Source organism: Capra hircus, chromosome 3 (genome assembly GCF_001704415.2).
Source record: "Capra hircus breed San Clemente chromosome 3, ASM170441v1, whole genome shotgun sequence".
Classification (NCBI taxonomy): Eukaryota; Metazoa; Chordata; class Mammalia; order Artiodactyla; family Bovidae; genus Capra; species Capra hircus.
In genome coordinates this window covers 77070078-77092857 of record NC_030810.1, presented here as the reverse complement: position 1 = coordinate 77092857, position 22780 = coordinate 77070078, and the positions used below count along the sequence as shown (strand labels likewise).

The 22780-nt window shown below is 38.1% G+C and overlaps 1 long non-coding RNA gene across 1 annotated transcript; it reads right to left on the bottom strand.

Moving 5' to 3' along the window:
- Window positions 179-21739, bottom strand: LOC108635579. The gene is made up of 2 exons (XR_001917841.1): window positions 21595-21739; window positions 179-511 (listed from the first exon to the last, which is right to left on the bottom strand). It is a non-coding gene; the product is annotated as an uncharacterized LOC108635579 (long non-coding RNA).

The window sequence follows — 22780 nt, the reverse complement described above, 5'->3', positions numbered from 1 at the left end:
GACTCTTTTAATGGTCAAGCTTACCATTTGCTGGTAGAGAGAAAAGGAGTAAGGGATGATTCATAAGTTTTTAGCTTGAGCAACCAGAACATTATTGTCCGATAGAAATATAATGTGCTGTACAATTAATGAACATTCTTCTAGCCACATCAAAAAAGGTAAAAAGAAACAGCTGAAATCAATTTTAATAATATATTTTATTTAACTCAGTGTAACAAACATCATTTCAACACACAAATAATTGAAGTTATTAATAAAATGTTTTAGATTATTTTTTCACACTAAGTCTTTTAAATATCAGGTATATTTTACACTCACAACATGTCTCAGTTCTGATAGTGACATTTCAGGTGCTTGCTTGCTTCATTTGTCAAGTGGCTACTGTGTGGACAGTACAGAAGAAGCTGTCATTTAATGAGAGAGGAAACAATGGGGAGGAGGGTGGAATTCAGAAGTTCAGTTGTAGACTGTCAACAGGCAAGTGAAGATGACTGTCCATTTGCTTGAATGACTGTAAAACATCCAAGTGGAAATATTTAATTACCATTTGTAGCCCTGGTCTCCAAAGTAGTAGTTTTCAAGTTATGAGGTGTAACCCACTGAGGGTTGTAAAGTCAATTTATTGGTTGTATCCAACAATTTTTTAAAGTGAAACAAAGATCTGAATGCATTGCATCTAGTAAAAGTATTATTTCACAAAGGTTCTGTTTCTATTACATGGGTTTTGATATATTGGGTCATATATTCCTCCTGGGAGTCACAGTCAAAAACAAGTTTGAGAGGCACTGCTCTAGAATGTATGCTGTGTAAAATAATAATTCATGATTTGAAATGGTGCCTGAGTTTGAACTCTAGCTCTGCCACTAACCAGCTGTGAGGCTTTGGAAAATACTCAACTTCTTTGGGCTTTGGTCTTTCCAACTGTAAAGTAAGGATAAAAATAGTTGTAGTTTAGTCACTAAGTTACATCTGACTCTTTTGCAACCCCGTGGAAAGTAGCCTGCTAGGTTCCTCTGTCCATGAGATTTCCAAGGCAAGAATACTGAAGTGAGTTGCCATTTCCTTCTCCAGGGAATCTTCCTGGCCCAGGGATTGAACTCAATATGCGTCGACACATGAAATTTTCTTTGCCACTGAGCCACCTGGGAAGCCCAAGGATAAGCATAGTAACTACTGTTAATTAAACAGGGACCTAAGAACTGTGCCTGATACATACTGATTACTGTATAAGTGCAAATATCAGAGCAAGGGGGGGTCCTGACCATATTGTGAAACACAGTCCACACTCATGTTTGTGTCTAGTCTCTCCTTTCCACACCCTGTTCTGCTTTCAGATTCTCCTATCACTATTTCATCACACTGCCCACCTGTTGATGTTTCCTGTCCAGGGTTCCAAAATTAGCCTCTCCTGCTATCCTTCCTCCAATAAAACACTCACTTCAGTGTCCAATATTTCAACCAGGTAGAAGAAGTAAAACCAATTGATAAAATGAGTTCCTTTAGTAGTGAATTTTTCTTACATAAAGGCTTGAATTTTAAAAGATTTGTTAATCCAAACAATCTTAGTTTGAGAGATTTCATATAGTGAAGAATGTTAAGTAATGAAAATATTATGATTGAATATGATGTTTCTAAGATTAAGTTTCCAAGCCTCATGGTATCCGTTTTAAAAAGAAAGGTCACACTGCATGCTATTTGTGAAGTTCTTGGAATGCCAATGAATTTGCAATCTAGGGCGACAGTGGTGCCAGTGTGCAGGCTTCATTTTGGTGAACATTTGTCATGTGCTTGTCCTGTGCATAACTGCGATCTATATATACACAATAACCTCATGTTGGAGTTGTTGGGAGAAGACTCTCCTTGAGGAACAACTGATGGATAATCTCAGTTGTTTGGCAGATAGTGTTTTCTAACACACTGATTAATATTAATGTACCTGGGGAGCAGGAGAAGGGCTGTGGTCAGAAGGGACTTTCTTGAGGTTTGCGTATGTATGTGTGTATTTGCTGAAAGAAAAGGAGTTGTTTGAGGTATTATTTATGGTTAGGTACCAACTCTGTGAGCTTTTGAATCTGAAGTGGAGGGGCTGCCTTATTTGGTTTTTATATTCATCAGTGTTTTCTGCATACTTTATTTTGTAGCAATAATATAATAATATTATTAATAGTTTTATCTTGTAAAATTGGAACTGTGTTTTTAAAGTCCCTTCTAAGGTGAATAATTTATTCTGCATATTTTGAAATATCCAGATACAGCCAGTAAGGAAAAGAAGGGGAGGTAGCAAAGGAAGTAGAGAGATGTCGAAAAACAGATTTTTCAAAAAGGAAATGGCACAACATCTTCTTTGGAGACAAACCTTGGATTAGTTTCAATCTTTCTGAATCATAGTTGATTCGTCCATAGAATGGAGAAAACAAGACCTTACTTGTGGGGTTGGTATGAAGAATAGATGAAATAATGAAAGCATTTAAAGTGGCATTTAGCATTTAGCAAAAATTAGGCTTTTAATTTGGCTTTCCCTGGTGGCTCAGCAGTAAAGAACCCGCCTGTCAATGCAAGAGACATGGGTTCAACCTCTGGGTCGGGAAGATCCCTGGAGAAGGAAATGGCAACCCACTCCATTGTTCTTGCCTGGAGAATCCCAGGGCAGAGGAGTCTGGTTGGTTACAGTCCATAGGGTCACAGAGTCAGACATGACTGATTGAGTGAGCATACATGCATGTGTAAGCATGAGGCTTTTAATAAGGATAGCCTTAAAAAAGAAGGGGTGATGACTGGTTGTTCTTTGCTGGATCAAAGAGACAAATAACATCATCAGAAGGTCTCTTACTCTATGTAGTATAAAGGTGAAATCGAAGAGCAAAGTCAGAGCCAAGTTTTCAGTCTAAATTGTACAAAACAGAGGAAGAGTAGAGCCTAAGAATGAGGTAAGGATCAGTTGGTACATAATAAATATTTGTTGGAAAATTTATTGAGATGTACACATATAGACGGAGAAGGCAATGGCACCCCACTCCAGTACTCTTGCCTGGAAAATCCCATGGACAGAGGAGCCTGGTGGGCTGCAGTCCATGTGGTCGCTAAGAGTTGGACACGACTGAGCGACTTCACTTTCACTTTTCACTTTCACACATTGGAGAAGGAAATGACAGCCCACTCCAGTGTTCTTGCCTGGAGAATCCCAGGGATGGGGGAGCCTGGTGGGCTGCCGTCTGTGGGGTCGCACAGAGTCAGACACGACCGAAGCGACTTAGCAGCAGCAGTAGCACACATATAGAGGTAAATATAGTTGTGTTTCTATTGAAACGAAAAACAAATGTTGGGCTCTTAGAGCTAACATAGGAAAAGTCACTTAAAAATTCCTAAGTATTGATGTAATAAGTTAGCCAAAAGCAGTGCATTAAATTCTTGGAAACCATGATAGGAGGAACATTGAGAGGGGAGTTTTAGCGGTGATCTTTTCTTCTTTCTTATATATTTTAAAAGTTCTTTGGTCTCCAATTAAATGCTAGATCATTTCCCCTTGCAAGGCAATTTAACTTTCTGTTAAAATGGTGGCTCCAGAGTTTCCAGATAGGTGGGTTTAAGAGTAGGCACTCTGGTTGGGAAGAAAGGACAAGGAAGAGGGGCTTGAAGCTAATTTTCTGTGTTTGTCAGGGTGAATACAGCTTCATATGACAGGAAAAAAGCAACATTGACTTGAACTACAGATAAGTTTATTTCTCTCACATAAAAATCCAGAGGTAAGGTGAGCAATACAAAGCTGGCATGGCAGTTCTATAACATCATCAGGAAGCCAGACTGTCTCTAGTTCACAACTTCTCTCCTTTTATTCTGTGGAGCTCATCATTGTGCAATAAGGCTGCCAGAGCTCCAGCTGTCGTAACCATATTCAGTGAATGGAATGGAGGAAGAGGAAGACAAGGGTGATTCTCCTACTTTTAAGAATTCCTGAAAAATACCATACAACATTTCTGCTTGTATTTCATAAACCAAAACTTAGTCACAAGGTACACACAAATGAAACCTTGATCTAGTCAGCAGTGAGACCTAGTCAGCAGGTTTTGTTATTAAGGAAATAATGGACTAGTAATGGGTAACTAGTGGTCTCTGCCATGGTTTACATGGTACTTTATTTTTTGCTTGTTATAACAGCAGTACAGTTTGGAACAGGGGGATGAAAGGCTCAGGAGGAATGTCTCCAAGGGAAAAAAACAGAACTGATTATGTAATATGCTTGACCGTATTGAGAGATGTTTCTAAAACACCTCACAGTTTTCTGTCAGAAAGCTTGGGGGTGAATCAACTCACTTTCAAAAAAACAAACAAACAAACAAAAAACAAAACAAGTCCACTTAGAGAATGCAGTTTTAGATCTGTCAATTGAATGAGCTTGCTACAACTAAGCTGCAGTACTGGCCAACTTTCCCTTCACCTCACAAAAGACTGGGGAAATCATGTTCACTGCATATTTATTCCCAGAATGAAAAAGGGCAGAGGTGAGCCAAGCTCACCCAGTTATTCTTCCCAAATTCACCAACCAGGTAAGTCTCTCTGCCTCCCCAGGAATGCAGTGAGTTAAAGAGCAAAGGGAAGCCAGGGGTTTGTTTAGGGGAGCTCTTTAATCAAAGAAAACAGAATTAGAGAAAGACATTCTTCTTCAGGCATTATGCAACTCATTTAGCTTCTTTTGTGCTATACAAAAAAAGATCTTCATGACACAGATAATCACAATGGTGTGATCACTCACCTAGAGCCAGACATCCTGGAATGTGAGGTCAAGTGGGCCTTAGAAAGCATAACTATGAACAACGTTAGTGGAGGTGATGGAATTCCAGTTGAGCTATTTCAAATCCTGAAAGATGATGCTGTGAAAGTGCTGCACTCAATATGCCAGCAAATTTGGAAAACTCAGCAGTGGTCACAGGACTTGAAAATGTCAGTTTTCATTCCAATCCTAAAGAAAGGTAATGCCGAAGAATGTTCAAACTACCACACAATTAAACTCATCTCACACACTGGCAAAGTAATGCTAAAAATTCTCCAAGCCAGGCTTCAAGAGTACATGAACTGTGCACTTCCAGATGCTCAAGCTGGATTTAGAAAAGGCAGAAGAACCAGAGATCAAGTTGTCAACATCAGTTGGATCATCAAAAAAGCAAGAGAGTTCCAGAAAAGCATCTATTTCTGTTTTATTGACTATGCCAAAACCTTTGACTGTATGGATCACAATAAACTGTGGAAAATTGTTTAAGAGATGGGAATATCAGACAACCTGACTTGCCTCCTGAGAAATCTGTATGCAGGTCAGGAAGCAACAGTTAGAACGACATGAAACAACAGACTGGTTCCAAATCGGGAAAGGAGTTCATCAAGGTTGTATATTGTCACCCTGCTTATTTAACTTATATGCAGAGTACATCGTGAGAAATGCTGAGCTGGAAGAAGCACAAGCTGGAATCAAGATTTCAGGGAGAAATATCAATAACCTCACATATGCAGATAATACCACCCTTGTTGCAGAAAACAAAGAAGAACTAAAGAGCCTCTTGATGAAAGTGAAAGAGGAGAGTAAAAATGTAGGCTTAAAACTCAACATTCAGGAAACTAAGATCATGGCATCTGGTCCCATCACTTCATGGCAAATAGATGGGGAAACAGTGGAAACAGACAGACTTTATTTTTGGGGGCTCCAAAATCACTGCAGATGGTGATTGCAGCCATGAATTTGGAAGACACTTGCTCCTGGAAGAAAAGTTATGACCAACCTAGACAGCATATTAAAAAGCAGAGACATTACTTTGCCAACAAAGGTCCGTCTAGTCAAAGCTATGGTTTTTTCAGTAGCCATGGATGGATGTGAGAGTTGGAGTATAAAGAGAGCTGAGTGCCAAAGAATTGATGCTTTTGAACTGTGGTGTTGGAGAAGACTCTTGAGAGTCCCTTGGACTGCAAGGAGATCCAACCAGTCCATCCTAAAGAAAGTCAGTCCTGAATATTCATTGGAAGGACTGATGCTGAAGGTGAAACTCCAATACTTTGCCCACCTGATGCGAAGAACTTACTAATTTGGAAAGACCCTGATGCTGGGAAAGATTGAAAGTGGGAGGAGAAGCGGACAACAGAGGATGAGATGGTTGGATGATATCACTGACTCAATGGACATGAGTTTGATTAAGCTCCAGGAGTTTGTGATGGATAGGGAGGCCTGGCGTGCTGCAGACCATGGGGTCACAAAGAGCTGGACACAACTGAGTGACTGAACTGAACTGAACTGAATACCTGGTGAGTATCTAGGAGGTGCCAGGCACTGTCCTAAGCCTATTACATATACTACTTTAATTCCCAAAACAACACTGCCATTTTCCACAATCTAAAGATAAGAAAACTGAGTCCCTAAGTTTCAGTAACTTGCCTAAGGTCACATAGCAGAAGAAAGTGCTTTCAGTTGTATCCTCAGTGATTCTGTTCAGTAAACCTTAAATCTGAGGGGATTAACATATCCTCTAACCTGGTAATCAATAAAAGTTTTATAAATTTAAGCTGGATGTTGCCTACTTTATTGACGGCTGTGTCAGCAGTGAGTTTGTTTTCTTGCTTGTATGGATTTTCTGGCTAATTTAAGACAATCATCTCAGGACTGTTCCTTCAGTTTGCCTTGCCCTTGCTCCTATGGGTATAGACTAGCTGCTTCCCCTCTATGGTCCTTTGCTGTATGATATGTTGTGTTTATGTTGTATGACAAATGACTTAACCCTTTCTTGCTTTTCCCACTGGGCTTCCTGAGACCAGAGGCTGCGTTTTCTGTCTCTGGATGTCAGAGTTGTAGTTATTTACACTTTTTAGATATAATTAGAAAATCACACTTTATTCTTAAAAAAATTTTAGAGTACATTTTATATTTTAGAATAGAGTTAAGAATAGTTGCAAAGAAAGTACCGAGCATTCCTGAATATTTCATACCAGTTTCTAGGTTTCACTATGTTCCCCCACTGGTAATATCTTACAGTAGTATGATGCATTTGTTACAATTAATGAGCCAATGTTGATACATTATTATTAACGTATTAAGCTACACTCCATCAGTTCAGTTCAGTTCAGTCGCTCAGTCGTGTCCGACTCTTTGCCACCCCATGAATTGCAGCACACCAGGCCTCCTTGTCCATTACCAACTCCCGGAGTTCACTCAAACTCATGTCCATCGAGTCGGTGATACCATCCAGCCATCTCATCGTCTGTCGTCCCCTTTCCCTCCTGCCCCAATCCCTTCCAGCATCAGAGTCTTTTCCAATGAGTCAACTCTTCGCATGAGGTGGCCAAAGTACTGGAGCTTCTTATTCTGTTTTTTTTTTTTTTTTTTTTTCTGATGGGAATGATTAAGATCTAGTCTCTTAGCTACTTTGAAGTTTGTAACACAGTCTTGTGGTCTATAATCCCTGTATTGTGCATTGGATCTCCAGGGTTTATCTACTGATTGCAAGTTTGTACCCTTAAACTCTTTTTCTTCAATTCCTCCCACGCCAGCTCCTGGTAATCACCACTCTACATCTGCTGGATCATGGAAAAAGCAAGAGAGTTCCAGAAAAACATCTATTTCTGCTTTATTTACTCTGCCAAAGCCTTTGACTGTGTGGATCACAATAAACTGTGGAAAATTCTGAAAGATATGGGAATACCAGACCAACTGACCTGCCTCTTGAGAAATCTGTATGCAGGTCAGGAAGCAACAGTTGGAACTGGACATGGAACAACAGACTGGTTCCAAATAGGAAAAGGAGTTCGTCAAGGCTGTATATTGTCACCCTGCTTATTTAACTTCTATGCAGAGTACATCATGAGAAACGCTGGACTGGAAGAAACACAACCTGGAATGAAGATTGCTGGGAGAAATATCAATAACCTCAGATATGCAGATGACACCACCCTTATGGCAGAAAGTGAAGAGGAGCTAAAAAGCCTCTGGATGAAAGTGAAAGAGGAGAGTGAAAATGTTAGCTTAAAGCTCAACATTCAGAAAACGAAGATCATGGCATCTGGTCCCATCACTTCATGGGAAACAGATGGGGAAACGGTGGAAACAGTGTCAGGCTTTTTCTGGGCTCCAAAATCACTGCAGATGGTGACTGCAGCCATGAAATTAAAAGACGCTTACTCCTTGGAAGAAAAGTTATGACCAACCTAGATAGTATATTCAAAAGCAGAGACATTACTTTGCCGACTAAGGTCCGTCTAGTCAAGGCTGTGGTTTTTCCTGTGGTCATGTATGGATGTGAGAGTTGGACTGTGAAGAAGGCTGAGCCCCGAAGAATTGATGCTTTTGAACTGTGGTGTTGGAGAAGACTCTTGAGAGTCCCTTGGACTGCAAGGAGATCCAACCAGTCCATTCTAAAGGAGATCAGCCCTGGGATTTCTTTGGAAGGAATGATGCTAAAGCTGAAGCTCCAGTACTTTGACCACCTCATGCGAAGAGTTGACTCATTGGAAAAGACTTTGATACTGGGAGGGACTGAGGGCAGGAGGAGTAGGGGACGACAGAGGATGAGATGGCTGGATGGCATCACGGACTCGATGGACGTGAGTGTGAGTGAACTCCGGGAGCTGGTGATGGACAGGGAGGCCTGGCATGCTGCGATTCATGGGGTGGCAAAGAGTCGGACACGACTGAGTGACTGAACTGAAATGACTCTCTATTTTTACAAGTTCGGCTTTTTGTAGATTCTGCATAGAAGAGATATGATACAGTAGTTGTCTTTCTCTCAGCATAATGCCTTGCGAGTCCACCAACATTGTTGCAAATGGCAGAATTTCTTTCTTTCTCATGGCTGTGAATATTCCATTGGAAGAATATTTAAACATGGAAAAATATTGCATATTTTCTTTATTCCTTCATCCACTGATGGACACTTAGGTTGCTTCCATATATATTTATAATTAAAAACTTCTCTGACCTTTTTAGCATTCCCCAACTGCTAGGTAGACACGGAAAACAAAAAATATTTTAGTCCTGTCTGTTTTAAAACTAACTCTGATCCAGTTATTTAAATAATCTCTTTAACCCTGTTTCTTTGTTCATCATTTTATGGTTTCAACCCCCCTTCCTCTATTTCTAATATGGCATCTGGTCACAGAGCAGGGTCTCATATGAGCTTGTTGCCTTGGAGGAGTTAAACTCTCTGGCCCTGAGCTGGACATTGTGCAGGGCCCCTCATCATCTGAAGTACATCTGTCTCATCCTATTCTTGGTTATCCAGTTAGCATAAGCTCCTGATGTCTCCAGCTGATAATTTTTTGATCATTCTTTCTTGGCTTGGTCAGAGCCTAGAGGCCCTCCCTGCTGTCTCAGCCTTCCGTGAAACCTTATTTCACTACAGATTCCTTTGAATATCTGAGATATTCTCGGCTAGGTCCAAGGTCCAAGGCACCCAATCCATCAGTCTTTGTTGGAGTGATCACACCTCTGTCATGGTGAATCTGTGAAATATGTGCTGGGGATGAAAACTAGATCCTGTTTACAACTGATTTCCCTGCTTTGACTTTCACTGGGACACATCAGAATGTTTGTTTCATGTTCCTCTCTTCTTTAGGTTGTCTCATCTTCACGATCACTCAAGCTCAGATGGAATGAGTTTTCCTTCCTTCCTATCAGAAGCTAATTCATCAGTATCAGCCCCAAATGTGCTAAAGGAGAGATAGAAGAACTTAGAACATTTTTCTATCTCAAAAATGCCTATAGTCTTGCTGCAAAATCCTATTTTGAACTTTTCTTTGTATTCATTCTGTAATAGGTCCAAGACTTCTATTGAGGCAGATGTCTTAGACTGAATAGAGAAAATCTTGTATGTTGCAAAAACAAATGAGAAAACTGCACTGATATCTTTTAAAATATTATCCCTATTACTTTGTGCTCCGCATCGCCTGGTGTAGTGCTTGGCACTTAAAGGCATTTAATAAATGTCTACAGGAATGAATGAAAGATAGAAGGAATGAATAACTAAATGTGCTAGAATATCTATACTTTTATTTCTGGTTTAATGAATAATTCTTTTAGGCTAACTTCATCTTAAATCTTCTTTCCTTCTTATTTCTTTTCTTTTTGCTCTTGTGTAGGTAGTTGAACATTTCATTGAACAAGGCTTACAGAACTAACACACTGAGATACGTTTGTTTTTTTCCCTCTTTTATTTTCATTATTGTAAAATACACATAGCATAGAATTTACCATCTTAATCATTTTAAAGTATACAGTTCAGTGGTATTAAGAGCATTCATATTATTGTACAGTTATCACCACTGTCTCTCTAGAACTCTTCTCATCTTGAAAAGGCTGAAACTCTATATTCATTGAATGATAAACTCCCTATTTCTCCCCTCCTTCCAACTCCTGGCAAGCATCATTCTGACTTTCTGATTTTGATTACTCTAGATACCTTATATAAGTACAATCATATAGTATCTCTCTCTTTGTGATGGTCTTATTTCATTTACTATAATGTCCTCAAGGCTTATCTATGTTGTAGCTTATGTCAGAATCTCCTTCCTTTTTAAGGCTGAATAATATTCCATTGTATGTATATACTATTTATTTATTCATCTGTCAGTGAACACTTGGGTTGCTTCCTCATTTGAGTGTGAATAATCCTGAGAACATGGCTGTACTAATATCTCTTCAAGACCCTGCTTTTTAATTCTTTTGGATGTACCAGAAGTGGAATTGTTGGATCATATGGTAAGTCTGTTTTTCAGTTTTTGAGGAACTGTCATACTGGTTTCCATAGCAGCTTTACCATTTTACATCCTCATGAACAGTGCACAAGGATTCCAGTCTGTTTGCATCATTGTCAACACTTATTGTTATTGATAACAGTGATCCTAAAGGGTTTGAGGTACATCATCCTGATTTGGATTTGCATTTCCTTAATAGTAGTGATGTTGAGCATCTTTGCATGTGCTTATCAACCATTTGTGTGTTGTCTTTGGAGAACTGTCTGTTTTTGTCAATCTTTGAAATGAATTGTTTCTCTTGTTGTCATGATCTCTATACTTTCTAGATAATAATCCCGTATCACATACAGATATGCAAATATTTTCTCCCATTCATGGGTTGCCTTTTTACTCTATTGTGTTCTTTGATGCGCAGGAGTTTCTAATTTTTATGAGGAGCAATTCATCTATTTTTGAATTTTATCTTCTGTGCCTTTTGTGTTTTATCCATGAAATCTTGCCAAATCCAATATCATGAACTTTATGCCCTATGTTTTCTTCTAAGAGTTTTGTAGTTCTATAGTTATATAAATATTTATGTGATATAGTTTTACATTTAAGTCTTTGATCCACTTTGAATTAATGCATATTAATTAGTTATCAGTCTAACTTCATTCTTTTGGATAGGAATATCTAGTTTTTCCCCCACCATTAGTTGAAAAGACTGTCCTTTTCCCAATGACAATGGTCTTGTCATCCTTGTCAAAAAATATTTTGGCCATATATATGTATGAATATATGTTTCTGTGCTCCATATTCTAGTCCATTGATCTATACATCTGTCTTTATTTCTTTACCATACTATTTTGATTATTGTAGCTTTGTAGTAAGTTTTAAAGTCAGGAAGTGTGAATCCTCCAATTTTGTTCTTTGTTTTCAAATTGATTTGACTATTTGGGGTCTCTTGACATCCCATATGAATTTTATGATAAATTTTTGTATTTCTACAAAAACAGTCATTGGAATTTGATAGAGATTGCATTATATCTGTGTATTACTTTGAGTGATACAATATTAAACCTTCCAATCCATGAACATGGGATATCTTTCTGTTTACTTATGTCTTCTTTAATTCTTTAGCAATATATTATAGTTTTCATTGCACAAATCTTTTATTTCCTTGGTTAAGCTAATTACTAATTATTTATTCTTTTTAATGGTATTGTAAGTGGAATTGTTTTTATATTTTTTTCAGATATTCATTGTTAGTGTATAGAGATGCAATTTATTTTTGTATTGACTTTTATCCTGCTACTTTGCTGAATTTGCTTAGTTGTAATAGTTTTTTTCTTTTTTTGTGTGGCATCTTTAGAGTTTTCTACAATAAGATCATAACATCTGTGAACAGAGATAATTTTATTTCCCTTTTCTATTTGGATACCATTTACTTATTTATTTGTTTATTTATTTATTTAACCTACCCAAGTGCTATAGTGAGGACTAGTACTATATTGAATGTAAGTGATGAAAGTGGGCATCTTTGCCTTATTCTTGATTTTAGAAGAAAAGCTTCAGTTTTTCATCATCGAGTATGATTTTGCTACAAATTTTTCATATATGACTTTTATTTGTTGAAGCAGTTTTTGTCTATTCCTAGTTTGTTGAATTTTTGAATAAAAGGATGTTGAATTTTGTCAAATGCTTTTTTTCTGCACCAATTGAGATGATCCTTTATTTCTTTTTAAGGATATGCATCTCCTTTTCCCTTTTGAAGTGTCACAGGAAAGGTTGCTGGGCTTGAATTTGCTATATCTCATGGCAGTATAATAAGCCTATGGCTAGTATTTACAGTATGGTGCAAACAAGGCTGCATTTACTATCTTTTCAAAAGTAATATATTACTAGTATTAATTTTGTTTAAGTTTTAAATCTTTCTCAGCTATGAATTGGAGTTGATTGGACAGCTGATTTCATGGGTCTTTTGCCCAACTCAAATGGTGGAAAACAGACTTTTCAAAACAAAGCTTCCAAAATAGAAGAATGCATAAGATATCCTGACAATAGCAGTCATAGATCCATTTCTCCTACAGAGAGTGAGTTCTTGAGGGGAGAAAATATAAAGATACCTAGAACTGGAGGTTGTTGCATAATAAACAACCTTAATATATAATGTTTGTATAATAAACGAATCCTTAATACAACATCTTGGAGGGTATCAAAGAACCACAGTATTTCCCTTGCTCTTTCTCCCCTCTCCTTTCCCCAAGAGACTGCATGAAACTCAGTAACTTTCATAGTGTTGATTCATTTTGAAATATAAAATGAACGTATCCAAGTTCTGCAAACAGTGCAAAACTGAGTAATCCTGCATTTTAATTTGACTCAGCATTGTTGAACTGAAATATTTAGACTTTGGGATTAAGAGAAGATTGCACTTTTCCTAAAAATCCATCTCACTATTCATTGCTTTCTCATTTTAAGCTTATAGACACACACATTATTTAATTCTCAAGAGTTAAGTTGATAGGCTGTCTGAGGGTAGATGTGCAAACTGTAATATGAAACCAGAACTGGAGAACAGAGGTACTTTGACTAACTTTTCAATGTAGGTTTTATGTTATAGAAAGCATCACATAGTACATTGTGTGAAAATAAAATTAGATGAAGAGTAATCTATGAGTGATACCTGCTTTATAGATTCTCAATTTGATGACCAATCATCAGTATAAAAATGGCAACCCACTCCAGTATTGCCTGGGAAATCCCATGGACAGGGGAGCCTGGCTGGCTACAGTTGACGGGGTCACAAGAGTCGGACATGACATAGCAACTAAACCACCACTACCATAACCTGATTTACCAGAACACTTAACCAAAGTATTTCACTGATGATCAAGTAAATTCTGAGGAAAGGTCAGTGGTATAACTACAAAAGCCAATCTATTTTAATTGCCTAAGGTTTAAAAAAAGCCCTCTTCTCAATTTACAGTGACTGAGGGAGTAATTTTCCTGCTTACACAGTGACAAATGGCTTGTACATCGTAAATGTAGCATAGTGGATAATCAGCAAAACTTTAAGATTAAATTAAATTAATCAACACTTTGTAAAGTTCTTTCCATGAACATCGGTAACATTCTATCGAGGCAAATGATTGCTTCTTTGATTATGGAAAAATACTAAAAAGCTTTCACTTTCTTTTTTTTTAATGTTTTACTGGAAAGAATTTAAGTAGAGATTTAAGCATAGTAAACTTTATAACATATATGTGTATGACTGAGTCCTTTCGCTGTTCACCTGAAACTATTACAACATTGTTAATCATTTATACCCCAATACAAAAGAAAAAGTTAAAAAATATGAGAATCACTGTTGTGTACCAAGAATTAATATAGCATTGTAAATCAATTATACTCTGAAAACAAACAAACAAGCAAATCCATAGGGAAAAAGATTGGATTTGTGGTTACCAGAGGAGTGGAGTGGAGGGGGTGTTGGGAGAGGGAAGAAAGTTAAGAGAGTAAATCCTAAGAGATCTCATCATGGCGAAAATTGTTTTTCTTTTGCATCTATATAGAATGACAGATGCACACTAAACTTATTGGGGTTATTATTTCATGATACATGCAAATCAAATCGTTATGTTGCACAACTTAAACTTATACAGTGCTTTATGTTATATCTCAATAAAACTGGAAGAAAAATGGATAATAAAATGTAACTGCTTTAGGTTTGAAAATAAAGAAATATATAAAAAGTGTGTGTGTGTGTGTGTGCTCCTCATCACTCAGTCATATCCAACTCTTTGTGACCCCATAACTGTAGCCTGCCAGGCTCCTCTGTCCATGGGGATTCTCCTGGGAAGAATGCTGGAGTGGGTTGCCATGCCCTCCTCCAGGGGATCTTTGCCACCTCCAGGGGATCTTCCCAACCCAGGGATTGAACCCAGGTGTCCCACATTGCATGTGGATTCTTTACTATCTGAACCACCAGGGAAACCCAAGAATACTGGAGTGGGTAGCCTATCTCTTCTCCAGAGGATCTTCCTGACTCAGAGATCGAACCTGGGTCTTCTGTATTGCAGGCAGTTTCTTGACCAGCTGAGCTAACAGGGAAGACCACAATATTTTTAGATGTTCAAGCTGGACTTAGAAAAGGCAGAGGAACCAGAGATCAAATTGCCAACATTCGTTGGATCATCTAAAAAGCAAGAGAGTTCCAGAAATACATCTACTTCTGTTTTATTGACTACACCAAAGCCTTCGACTGTGTGGATCACAACAAACTGTGGAAAATTCTTCAAGAGATGGGAATACCAGACAACCTGACCTGCCTCCTGAGAAATCTGTATGCAGGTCAGGAAGCAACAGTTAGAACTGGACATGGAACAACAGACTGGTTCCAAATCGGGAAAGAAGTCCATCAAGGCTGTATATTGTCACTCTGCTTAGTTAACTTATATGCAGAGTACATCATGAGAAATGATAGGCTGGATGAAGCATAAGCTGGAATCAAGAGTGCTGGGAGAAATATCAATAACCTCAGATGTGTAGATGACACCACCCTTATGGCAGGAATCGAAGAAGAACTAAAGAGCCTCCTGATGAAAGTGAAAGCCAAAAGTTGGGTTAAAACTCAACTTTCAGAAAACTAAGATCATGGCATCTGATCCCATCACTTCATGGCAAATAGATGGGGAAACAATGGAAACAGTGACAGACTTTATTTTTTGGGGCTTCAAAATCACTGCAGATGGTGATTGCAGCCATGAAATTAAGACACTTGCTCTTTGGAAGAAAAGCTATGACCAACCTAGACAGCATATTAAAAAAGCTGAGACATTACTTTGCCAACAAAGTATGGCTGGCATAGTCAAAGCTATGGTTTTTCAAGTAGTCATGGATGGATGTGAGAGTTGGACTATAAAGAAAGCTGAGTGCTGAGGAATTGATGCTTTTGAACTGTGGTGATAGAGAAGACTCTTGAGAGTCCCTTGGACTGCAAGGAGATCCAACCAGTCCACCCTAAAGAAAATCAGGCCTGAATATTCATTGGAAGGACTGATGCTGAAGCTCCAATATTGTGGCTACCTGATACAAAGAACTGACTCATTGGAAAAGACCTTGATGCTGGGAAAGATTGAAGGTGAGAGGAGAAGGGGACGACAGAGGATGAGATGGTTGGATGGCATCACCGACTCAATGGACATGAGTTTGAGTAAACTCCAGGAGTTGGTGATGGACAGGTAGGTCTGGCATGCTGCTGTCCATGGGGTTGCAGAGTTGGATATGACTGAGTGACTAAACTAACTGAACTGAAACATATTCCAGGCATTCTCATTAGCAGGGCTCAATCTACTGTTCAAATGTCTTCATCCTCCTTGCTGGACAAAGCTCAAGTGGGCAGCGGCAACTTAGAAGGCATGTGCTTTACCTGAGAGCTGAGTGAAGTGCTGTGCTCACATTTAAGCCTGTGAAGTTTCCATGTAAAATGGGTGCCACTGCCTTTTATAGTAATTCCCATGTGTATTTTCATGGAATGCTGACAGTGAGTACATACTGCTTTATCAGTAATTCTGGGATTATCTGAAAAATAGCATAGTATTCTTATGACAGGTTTATGTTAATAAGTTTGATTAGCATAAAGCAAAAATAATTCAATAACTCATATAAAGTTAACAGATTCTTGTTTTCCCATGTGACTAATTTTCTGGTCTTGTGAAGGTCTATACATTTCTGTGGCTAAATGACTACATGGAAAGCTTCTATTTGGGTTCCCAGTATGTTAGATTAAGTTGGGTATCATCAGTGTGACACTTTGCTCTTTTCAAAGTGTGATCCAGGGACCAATTGCATTGGCATCACTTGGGAGCGTATTAGAAAAGCAGAATCTCAGGCCTAATGCTAGGCCTATTAATTAGAGTTCATTTTATCAAGATCTCTAGGTGATTTGTAAGCACATTCAAGTTTAAGAAGTACTAGTTGTGCTTTTGTGGCTCAAGGTCATGCCTTTCCTAAACCTCTGGTTTTAGGGACTCTCTATTTTCTGCTCTTCTAGAATCTGTAGGCCATCAGCTAGCCATTTCATTTGGATGTTTTAAAAATTCCCAAACCCGTGACTTTGTGTGCCCTAAGCTTTCTTTTCTTTATTTTGCAGAGAAGGGAAACTTTTCTTCCTTTGCACTCCCCATATTTTTCATCTCTTTTTACTTGATGATTTTGTTTTTGGAGAAAAAGAGCATCACTTCTAGCTTCCAGGGGACTTGAAAACTTTTTCTCATGGCATCTCTCAATAACATCAAGGTACTGAGGTTTTGTTTACTGCTGAATTCATTCAGAAAGATGAGTTGCCACTAATTTCAATATTGCATAGTTTTATGTAACTTTAGAGTGAAACGGGCTTCCCTGGTGGCTCAGAGGTTAAAGCATCTACCTGCAATGTGGGAGACCTGAGTTCGATCCCTGGGTCAGGAAGATTCCCCTGGAGAAGGAAATGGCAACCCACTCCAGTACTCTTGCCTGGAAAATCCCATAGACCGAGGAGCCTGGTAGGCTACAGTCCATGGGGTCGCAAAGAGTCGGACATGACTGAGCGACTTCATTTCACTTTCACTTTCACTTTAGAGTAAAATAAAATAAAACCACCAAAAAGACTACTTGATAACTTACTCTGCTGTGTTCAACTTTTTGTTTTAACTTTTCATATTATAGACATCTTGGGCCTCAGAAATGTCATCTTTCTCAACAAAAGCTATACTTTCTGTGTCTTAGTAATAAACATTCTATTATTTTGTTCTAGAACTCTCTAAACCAATTAAGGGAAAATTTTTATTGTACGTTTTCTGCTCTTGTTCTCTTAACCTTTGTTTTCTTTTCATCCATCTTTGTTATAAAAGGAAAAAACCCTCAGGCTACACGTTGCCATTATGAAATTTATGTATTTATGTGTATGTTATTTTTGTATATGTATCAGAAATCACATTTAGAAATATTCTCTGTAAATTACCCTTAAATATTTTTAGTGGGCAAGTGCTGGGAACATTATGGTTTGTTTCATGAGACCTCTCTCCACTTTGAAACCATATCTTCTGTTTCTTCCTTTTCTCTAAAAACCACACAGGATGCAGAAATAAAGTAAGAGAAGTCTGCTAAAATATGTGTACAAGCTATTGTAAATGTCATTTGTTGAATAATGTATAGAATTTCATGGCATAAGGGGCAGGATTCTCTGAAAGTAACCCCAAGAGCTCATTCTTGGTTACTGAACCCCTGGACTACCTGGATCCAGGAATAACCCTTTACCCAGTGGGGAAAGTCACACTTGAACTCAGCTTCCTGTAAGACTGATGAAATTGCTTTAGCCTCTCGGAAGAACTACAGCTTTCTATGGTCTCTACGGTCCTCAGGTGCTGGGCAGCTGTTTTCACAGTTACTTCCTCTAAGTAGATGACATGCAATCCAGATTGCCTAACATTTAAGTTGTGTGCTTACCTCTTCCCATTATGGTTGCTATCATGCTTGCCCTATAAGAAATGAGAGCAACAGGGCAGTTGGGACTCTGCCCCGGAGTACTGGACTGAGTGTCCATGAGATGGCCAAGGGCCCTTTGTACGTCTTCATGGGGAAAATGGGAAAATCAAAGGACTTGTGACTTTTCTTATTGTTGACCCCTTAAGTTTCCTCCATAAAGCTTATTCTTAAGTATGATCACGTAAAATTCGCCCAGAGTTCTGGTGAACCTCAGGGCACCTATCTTATATAGCTCATTTACTGGTGATAATCAAAGCTTTGTTTTGAATACCCTGCTTTGGGAGAGTTTCCTGGTGTCTCAGATGGAAAAGAATCTGCCTGCAATGTGGGAGACCTGGGTTTCATCCTTGGATTGGGAAGATCCCCTGGAGAAGGAAATGGTTACCCACTCTAGTATTCTAGCCTGGATAACAGCAACAATAACTCGACTAAAATGAAGCATCCTTCCCTGGTGGCTCAGTTAGTAAAGAATCTGCCTGCAATGCAGGAGACCACCTGCAGTGCAGGAGACCTGGGTTTGATCCCTGGGAAATCCCATGGATGGAGGAGCTTGGTGGGCTACGGTCCATGGGGTCACAAAAATTGGACACGACCTAGAGACTAAACCACCACAGAGAAAGTAGAAGCCCTTAAAAGAACTCCATCACCCGTCCCATTGTCTGTCCATACTATTCTAGTTTCCTTCTGTTACAGTATAGGGGCAATTATTTTTCCTAAGGCTAACTCCTCCTCTGGTGCTTTTATTTTACCCATTCCCACCTTCTAAGGTACCTGAAGTTATGAATTATCTTTTATCTTAATATTCAAGGCTTCCCTGGTGGCTCAGCTGGTAAAGAATCTGCCTGCAACGCAGGAGACCTGGGTTCAATCCCTGGGTTGAGAAGATCCCCTGGAGAAGGGAAAGGCTACCCACTCCAGTACTCTGGCCTGGAGAATCCCGTGGGTCACAAATAGTCAGACACGACTGAGCGACTTTCACTTTCACTTTCTTCCGTTGGAGCTTTTGAAAACAGGATCAAGTGTCTCCCAGTGAAAAGAAAGAAAAATAGGAAAGGAGGGAGAGAGAAGAAATTTTTCAGTTAATTTCTTCACTCCCTTCTAGATTCTGCCCTATTTCCTCTGTTCACATTTTTGAAAAATTGTTTCTACGTACTGTTTCTATTTCTTTCCCCCTGGCCATTTCTAAACCTTTTCCAATCCACCTTCTGCCTACATTGCTCTATCTTCAGGATTTCTTAACCACAGCACCATTGGCAGATTAGGCCAATATTTTATGTTTGCAATACCGTCCTACACATTTTAGGATGTGTAGCAGCGTCTCTGGTCTTTATTCACTAGATGCCAGTAACAGCCCTCTCTCTGCAGCTGTAGCAACCAAAATGTCCTCAGACATTACCAAATGATCCCTGTGAAGCAAAATTGAGAATCATTGCTCTATTCCCGTGGCTCCTGTTGAGTTACCAATGACTTTCATGATATTAAATCTCATTTTTTATCTGACTGATAGCTCAGTAGAATCTGACATTGTTAGCCTCTTCTGTCATATTTTTCTCCTGCCTCTATTGACAAAAGTCTCTTGATTTCCCTTTTACCTCAGATTGTTTCTTATTTATTATTATATTTATATATTATATATTAAATATATATAATATTATATATATTTATTATTGTTTCTTATTTATTATTATAATTCTTTCTTATTTCCTTTCTTTCTCTCTTTCACTTTCTTTCTTTCCTTCTCTCTCCCTCTCGTTTCTCCTCCAAAGCTCTTCTTTTTCTCTTTAAATTTTTTTAGGTCCATCCCCTGTCAATTGACAATTAGATGTTGGCCTTGTCTTCTTACTCTGCTGTTTTTCTGGGGATTTTCATCCCCATCCAGAGCTTTAATTTTCACCTTTAGACGTCTGCTTCAAGTTATGATGAACAGGCTTCAGTGTGGTGAGCAGATCAAGCCTCCCACCACCAGAAATGACAAAAATCTGGACATAATAGTTTATCCATAGCTTGTGAGTCTTTATCTGCACGTGATACCCTTCTCTTTTAGGGGAAAAAAATCTGTTTCTGGCTCTACCTTTTGAAGTAGAAAATTAGTTCTTAGAATAATACAAAGCAGACTTCTTCAGGGAGCCTTCCTTGATTTTCCTGACCAGCTCCAACTCCCCATTATGGAGGCCTTAAATAGCCTCCGTATATCTCTTTATTAATGTATAATATAGCAGCAATTTTACATTTACTTGTGTGATTAGTGAGGCCATTGAGTAGAGTTGAGTGTTTAAAAGCAAGGATTTAAAAATAAATAAATAAATAAAAGGCAAGTGTTTTCAAGCCAAGACTGCCTGGCTTGGAATCTTGGGTCTTAAATTCTTGGTGCCTCAATTTCCTTGAATTGGGAATAGTAATACAACCTATTTTAAGAGTTGTGAGCCTTAAATGATTTAGTGTATATATAATGTTTAGAACATGGCTTGGAGCATAGTAAGCACTATCACCTATAATTTTTGGAATTTAGTTTTCATCTGTCTCTCCTACATTTTGCTCATGATTTTTTCCTCAGTGTTAATACAGTTCATGAGACATTGGGCATGCAGTAATTGTCAGAGTCATGTGTAAATCAGAGTGTTTGGAAAAAAGAAATGATATATACATGTAAAGCACATTTGTATAAGTGAAAAAGTAGAGAGTCTGCTTTGTGTTTTTAAAAATGATTCTATTAGATTATTTAAATAGTCATTCACTGTTTCTGTTTGTACAACCTATGCAAGAAGGGAAATAGGTATTTTTTTTAATTCTAGGAGAATTCAAACAATAGTTTTATGCTGGTTGAGTTCATTATAACAGAATCAGTGAAGTCAGAGACTTTCAGTTAAAATATTACTCAAATATTTCATAAGTGAAGAATACAGTCAAATTCAAATTTCTGTATTAAATACATAAGAAGTAGACATAATTTTTCATAACAAACCATGAAAATAAACATTTTAGTCTTGGCACTTAAGGATTACACAATGAAGAATCATTTTAGGTTTTAAAATATCACACACATGTTGTAAACAACCTTTTAAGTACTCGAGTATTTGATGAGAAGGTACCAAATACATATAAATCTGACAAGCAAACATGGCTGTCAAGCATGCATATTATTTCTTTGGTTTGGAGGTTGCTGGATTCTTTGACTCATTATGAATTATTGGACGTTAACAGTTGAGAAATACCTGTGCCATATGAGCAGCAATAATTCAATGCAAACAAACCTAAACTTAAGAAAGGATACTCCTAAAGTCATATATTGTCATTTGTCTTAGCTCAGGCTGTGATAACAAATTACTACAGACTGGGTGGCTTACACAACAGAAATGTATTTCTTACAGTTCTGGAGGCCAGGAAGTCTAAGATCAAGGTGCCGACTGATTTTATTCCTGGTGAGGGCTCTTTCCTGTGTTTGCAGACAGTTATCTTCTCACTGTGTCATCACATGGTGGAGGCAGAGAGCTCTGGGGTCCCTTCCTCTTCTTATAAGAGCACCAGCCCTATCAGATTAGAGTTCTACCCTATGACCTCATTTAACCTTTATCACTCCTCACAGGGTCTGTCTCTAAATACAGTCACACTGGGTGTTGAGCCTTCAACATGTGAATTTTTGGAAGAACACCAATATCCAATTCATAACACCATTAAAAAGGAGGAGAAAATATTTTTATTGGGGTGAGTATACCAAAAACTTTCAGAAGAGGCTTTTAAGATTGGTTTTAAATAATGATTTAGACTTGCAGAGACGGGAAGGAAAATTATGCCATAATCTGAATAGTGAATGTGGAAAGCAGAAGGGATGTAGGATCTATGTAGAGCTAATGAGGATTTCAGAATATAGCCAAATTCTGATTGGTTTCATAGTATGTGAGGAGAAAATGAGTGAATTTCAGGTCATTGAGAAATTTGAATGATGAGTTATGGAGTTTGTTCTGTATTGCGTGAGTAGCAGGAACCCACAGTTTTAAAAAAGGACTGTTAAGATCAGAACTGTTCTCAAAGAAGATTAATCTGATAGAAATGTCAAGGGGCTGAAATTGGCAGTTTAGTACTGGTCTGGTTAAGAAGTTATATTAATAGTCAGGAAAGAGGTAATGAGAGCCTGAGCTATAATAGTGGCAGCAGGTATTTACTCATGAGTAGAACACTGACCTTTCTCATAGGTCAATGCTCTAATGGAAAGCAGACAAATAAACTAGTAATTACAATATAATAGGATAAAAGCTGGAATAAGATTCAACTGACTAAAAATATATAACAATAACATGAAACTTGTATATTCCTATAAAATACACAAAATATTTACAAAGCAAAAGTGGATAAAACTATAGGGAGAAACTGATAAATCTACAATCACAATGGAATATTTCAACATGTATCACAAAACTGATGATAGGTTAAGCAGATAAAATATTAGAAAAGATACAGAAGATTTGAATAATGAAAGTAATTATATCGATGTTGGCTCAAATCAGAGAACAATATAGCCTCAGAAAATAATATATTCAGCAATTAGAGAATTTAT